The sequence below is a fragment of the Nerophis lumbriciformis genome, linkage group LG06 (genome assembly GCF_033978685.3).
Source record: "Nerophis lumbriciformis linkage group LG06, RoL_Nlum_v2.1, whole genome shotgun sequence".
Lineage (NCBI taxonomy): Eukaryota > Metazoa > Chordata > Actinopteri > Syngnathiformes > Syngnathidae > Nerophis > Nerophis lumbriciformis.
In genome coordinates this window covers 55,894,659-55,900,906 of record NC_084553.2, presented here as the reverse complement: position 1 = coordinate 55,900,906, position 6,248 = coordinate 55,894,659, and positions in this window count along the sequence as shown.

Below are 6,248 nucleotides of genomic sequence, written 5' to 3'. Positions count from 1 at the left end.
CTGCTCTGTTTTGACCTTCTTATAGTGCAGGGGTCGGCAACCCAAAATGTTGAAAGACCCATATTGCATACTTGCCAACCTTGAGACCTCCAATTTCGGGAGGTGGAGGGTGGGGGGTGGGTGCGGGGGGCGTGGTTGGGGGCGTGGTTAAGAGGGGAGGAGTATATTTACAGCTAGAATTCACCAAGTCAAGTATTTCTATTTCATATATATATATAAAATAAATACTTGAATTTCAGTGTTCATTTATTAACACATATACACACACATAACACTCATCTACTCATTGTTGAGTTAAGGGTTGAATTGTCCATCCTTGTTCTATTCTCTGTCACTATCTTTCTAACCATGCTGAACACCCTCTCTGATGATGCATTGCTCTGTGGCACGCACAAAAGTGCTTTCATCAAATGCACTAGATGGCAGTATTGTCCTGTTTAAGAGTGTCACAACATTGCTGTTTACGGCAGACGGACTGCTTTACTGTAGACGTTCTTTATATTGTGGGAAAGCGGACTCAGGTCCGCATGGAGCTTGAGGGGGCGTGGCCTCCAGCTCCGCCTGAATTTCGGGAGATTTTTGGGAGAAAATTTGTCCCGGGAGGTTTTCGGGAGAGGCGCTGAATTTCGGGAGTCTCCCGGAAAATCCGGGAGGGTTGGCAAGTATACCATATTGGACCGCAAAAAATGAAAAGCCTTAAAAAAAGTCTTATAATGAAGGCAACATATGATGTAAGTGTCTATATTAGCTATATTAGCCTACTATCAAACTTACTTTAAAAGTCTTATATAAGTGTTATAATGTAGACAACACATGATGTAAGTGTCTATAGTAATAATAATAATAATAATAATAATAATAATAACTATATTAGCTATATTAGCCTACTATCAAAGGCTAACGCGAATCTTCGTTGACAGAAATGTTGTGGTTTAATCTTTATTCTACACATTTTTGCAACATTGGAAATCATTAGTAAGATGGAGGCTTCTCACAGGATGAGATACCTTCTGGAAATAACTAGCTTATAATGGCCAAAGGTGTGTGTCCAAGTTTAAGAAAACGGCAGGCTTCTTCTAATGGATTTATTACAATCTTTGCAAGCTGGGTAAAATTTGCATAATGATGCAATATGTACATACAGCTGGCCTAAATAACATGTTAGCATCGATTAGCTTGCAGTCATGCACTGACCAAATATGCCTGATTAGCACTCCAGGAAATCAATAAAATGAGCAAAGCTCACCTTTTGTGCATGCATGCACAGCATAAAATGTTTGGTGGACAAAATGAGACAAAGAAGGAGTGGCATAAAACACGTCTTTCTGTGGCAGCGTCGGAGAAAGTTTTACATGTAAACAAACTACGATGAGTTCAAGGATCGCTGAAATTAGTAGGACAAACGGTGCTTGCCAAATACTCTCATCAGTGAAGCATGTATAACATAAACAGTGGGAATTCTAACAATTAGGAAGGTTTGTGTCATGTTTGTTCTCCTACGGAAAATATATCAAAACAAAAAAATTTTTTTTTTCTTCATCTTTTTCCATTTTCACACATCTCTGAAAGAGGTCCAGGGAGCCACTAGTGTGGCAAAATGTTGAAAATGTTGAAATGTAAGCATCCCATCTTTGGCTCCCCTCCCGCGTACTTGCTCTCTCTCTGTGCCTTCCCAGTTCCCGCATCTTATGTCCTTTGTGTTTCCCGCAGTGCTTTCCCTGTCTCCCGTGATCGAGATGTGTGCCTCGACTTCCTTTTGGATTCCGTACTGCCTCCCTCGATCCTCGACCACTGCTTGGACACGGACCTGTTGACGTCTCGCTATACCCCCCCACAACCTGCCTGTCTCACGAACGTTTAAGCATGCCTTTCCCCTCCAGGACTTCCGCCTCTCGCTCAACACTCACAGTAACACTCAGCAAGTAGTCCCCCCCCCCACACACACACACTCTTGGAATTTAGTCACACTCCATTCTCTAGTTTATATTATTATTGTTTCGTTATTATATATATGTTGTATATATCCATCCATCCATTGTCTACCGTTTGTCCCTTTTGGGGTCGCGGGGGGTGCTGGAGCCTATCTCAGCTGCATTCGGGCGGAAGGCGGGGTACACCCTGGACAAGTCGCCACCTCATCGCAGGGCCAACACAGATAGACAACTTTCCCACTCACATTCACACAGTAGGGCCAATTTTAGTGTTGCCAATCAACCTATCCCCAGGTGCATGTCTTTGGAGGTGGGAGGAAGCCGGAGTACCCGGAGGGAACCCTAACACAGTCACGGGGAGAACATGCAAACTCCACAAAGAAAGATCCCAAGCCCGGGATTGAACTCAGGACTAGTCAGGACCTTGTGTATATATATATATATATATATATATATATATATATATATATATATATATATATATATATATATAAAATAAAATCATAGAGCTTAACTACACCCCCTTGTGGTCTGTGCCGTCTACTCCCTCCTGTACACAATACTACCCCTCCTAAGCAAAGTTGCTTGGCCTTCAGTTTACCGAAACCAAAAGTTAACCTCAATGGGCGTGTTTTTGAAACATTTTAGTTTCACTTAATCTCTTACCTGGCACCACTTCCTATCATTGAAACTAGTATGCTATGTTTGTGTTTGTGCACACAGGGTGGACTCATTGTGTTTTGTTCCTCAAGCAGAACGGAGCACACAGAGAACTCCTCACTCACTCTATTCTACTAAGGTGGAACATATTCCTAACAGTGACTATATAACTGATAAAATGTATCTTAATAATAATGAATTATTAACATTTCAAATCATGTCGAGGGCCAATAGAAAAGTAGCTCAAGTGGCCACCGGGTCGCACTTTGGGCACCCCTGGCATGACGTGTTCACAGGGTGGATGCTGGAAAGAGAACTACAGTAAAAACAAATACAATATTTCTGTCAACAAAGATTTGCGTCAGCCTTTGATAGTAGGCTAATATAGCTAATATAGACACTTATATCATGTGTTGCCTTCATTATAACACTTATATAAGACTTTTCAAGTAATTTTGATAGTAGGCTAATATAGCTAATATAGACACTTACATCATGTGTTGCATTCATTATAACACTTTTAATTTTTTGCGGCTCCAGACAGATTTATTTTTTTGTATTTTTGGTCCAATATGGCTCTTTCAACATTTTGGGTTGCCGACCCCTGGTATAGACACACAACCAGCCATGCATTTTAGGTTAATCAAGGTTGATATCAAGTGTTTGCTTTCTGGTACAAAAATGATTTTAAAAAATGCTAAAAAAAATATATATATAGCAAAATATTTGTCTTTTTTTTACCTCAATTGCGATAGTTATTTTTTTCAAGGAAACCTTTAATGTTGATGTACATGCGTTATCCCTCGATGGTTCCACTCTTCACGTGGGTTTGTCATGCTACCTCTCCTAAGTAGAGTTGCCTGGCCTTCAGTTTACCGAAACCAAAAGTTAATCTGTGGGTTTTTGAAACATTTTATCTTCACTTAATCTCTTACCTGGCACCTCTTCTCATCATCGAAACTAGTATGCTATGTTTGTGCATGTGCAGAGATACAAACACAGGGTGGACTCATTGTGTTTTGTTCCTCAAGCAGAGAACTCCTTACCTTATTCTACTAAGGTGGAACATAATCTTAACATACTTGCCAATCCTCACGATTTTCCCGGGACACTCCCGAATTTCAGTGCTCCTCCCGAAAATCCACCCGGACAACAATATTAGGGGCGTTAAAGGCACTGCCTTTAACGTCCTCTCTCACCTGAAAAGGAGACTATTATATATGTCTCCGTTATCCATAGGTTTATCTATAACCCATAAAGTAGGCAGGCACAGAGCTATTTGTGTGTTTCTTCCAGTCGGCACGTTAATACACTGACACACAACATTCGGATTCCCATCATTCATTGCTTCAAAACTACGGCAAGTAGTAATGTCCAAAAACACAACAGAGACAAAGCAGAAGAATGAAAAAGAGACATGGCGACGACGAGTAAGAAGAAGAAGTACGCTTGCAAGTTCCAAAATGATTGGAAAAAATCATTTCAGTTCATCCAGGACAGCTCGAAGGGGAAGGGGTATGCCGCCTGCACATTTTGTAGATCAGAATTTTACGTGTGTGTAAATGTGTAAATAAATGAACACTGAAATTCAAGTTTTTCTTATATATATATATATATATATATATATATATATATATATATATATATATATATATATATATATATATATATGATGTAAATGCGTTATCCCTCGATGGTTCCACTCTTCACGTGGGTTTGTCATGCTACCTCTCCTAAGCAGAGTTGCCTGGCCTTCAGTTTACCGAAACCAAAAGTTAATCTGCGTGTTTTTGAAACATTTTATCGTCACTTAATCTCTTACCTGGCACCTCTTCTCATCATCGAAACAAGTATGCTATGTTTGTGCATGTGCAGAGATACAAACACAGGGTGGACTCATTGTGTTTTGTTCCTCAAGCAGAGAACTCCTTACCTTATTCTACTAAGGTGGAACATAATCCTAACATACTTGCCAACCCTCACGATTTTCCCGGGACACTCCCGAATTTCAGTGCTCCTCCCGAAAATCCACCCGGACAACAATATTAGGGGCGTTAAAGGCACTGCCTTTAACGTCCTCTCTCACCTGAAAAGGAGACTATTATATATGTCTCCGTTATCCATAGGTTTATCTATAACCCATAAAGTAGGCAGGCACAGAGCTATTTGTGTGTTTCTTCCAGTCGGCACGTTACTACACTGACACACGACATCCGGATTCCCATCATGCATTGCTTCAAAACTACGGCAAGTAGTAATGTCCAAAAACACAACAGAGACAAAGCAGAAGAATGAAAAAGAGACATGGCGACGACGAGTAAGAAGAAGAAGTACGCTTGCAAGTTCCAAAATGATTGGAAAAAATCATTTCAGATCATCCAGGACAGCTCGAAGGGGAAGGGGTATGCTGCCTGCACATTTTGTAGATCAGACTTTTACGTGTGTGTAAATGTGTAAATAAATGAACACTGAAATGCAAGTTTTTCTTTTATATATATATATATATATATATATATATATATATATATATATATGTATGTGTGGGAAAAAAATCACAAGACTATTTCATCTCTACAGGCCTGTTTCATGAGGGGGGGTACCCTCAATCGTCAGGAGATTTTAATGGGAGCATTCGAATACCATGGTTTATATAGGGCACAGAGTGGGTGGGTACAGGCTGGCCTAGGGGCGTGGTGATTGGCTCATGTGTTACCTAGGAGGTGTTTCCGTCTATGGCGGCATGCTGTTACAATTTCGCTGCGCTTGTTGAGGGATGACAGGTCTGGACGGTAAATAATAAACAGTTTCTCTTTCAAGCATAGGTTGCATCTTTTATTACCACTATTGTAAGGTGTGCTGGATGCAAGAATTTGCCATGTTATTGAATATTCAACATTATTGTCTTTGAGGTCCCAAATGTGTTTGCTGAGTTCTGTGGTATTTCGCAGGTTTTTGTTCCTGAAAGAAGCCTTGTGATTGTTCCGTCTGGTTTTGAATTCTCCCTCGGTTAATCCTACATATGTGTCGGATGTGTTAATGTCCTTGCGTATTACCTTAGATTGGTAGACAACTGATGTTTGTAAGCACCCCCCGTTGAGAGGGCAATCAGGTTTCTTTCGACAATTACATCCTTTGTTGGTTTTGGAGTCGTTCTGTCTGAGGGCCGACGGCTCATTTGCAATTGTTTTGTTGTGGTTTGAGATGATTTGTCGTATATTGTTCATGCAGCTGTAGCTCAATTTAATGTTGTTCTTGTTGAATACTTTTCTTAGGATGTTGTCTTTGGGAAAGTGTTTGTCAATCAGATTGAGGAATTTGTGTCCAATGTTCGTTGAGACGTTTTTGCTGTATGGGGTGTTGTACCAGATGATGTCGTTCAGTTTTCTGTTCTTTTTTGGCTGGTTTCCTGGCGTGGGTTCATAGGTGAGGGTGAAATTGTATCCGCTTTCATCAAGGGCTTTTTGGTACGGGGGGGTTGCTTGGTCAAATTCAGCTTTGCTAGATGACAGCATCGATAGCCTTTTATTGATTCCGGTAGGTATTCTTTTCGTGGTGGTGGGTGGTTGCTGTCATGGTGCACGTATTGGAGTGTTGTGTTGGGTTTCGTGAATGGTTGGTAGCTGTTATTTCTCAGGTTGAAAGTGACGTCAAGGAAGT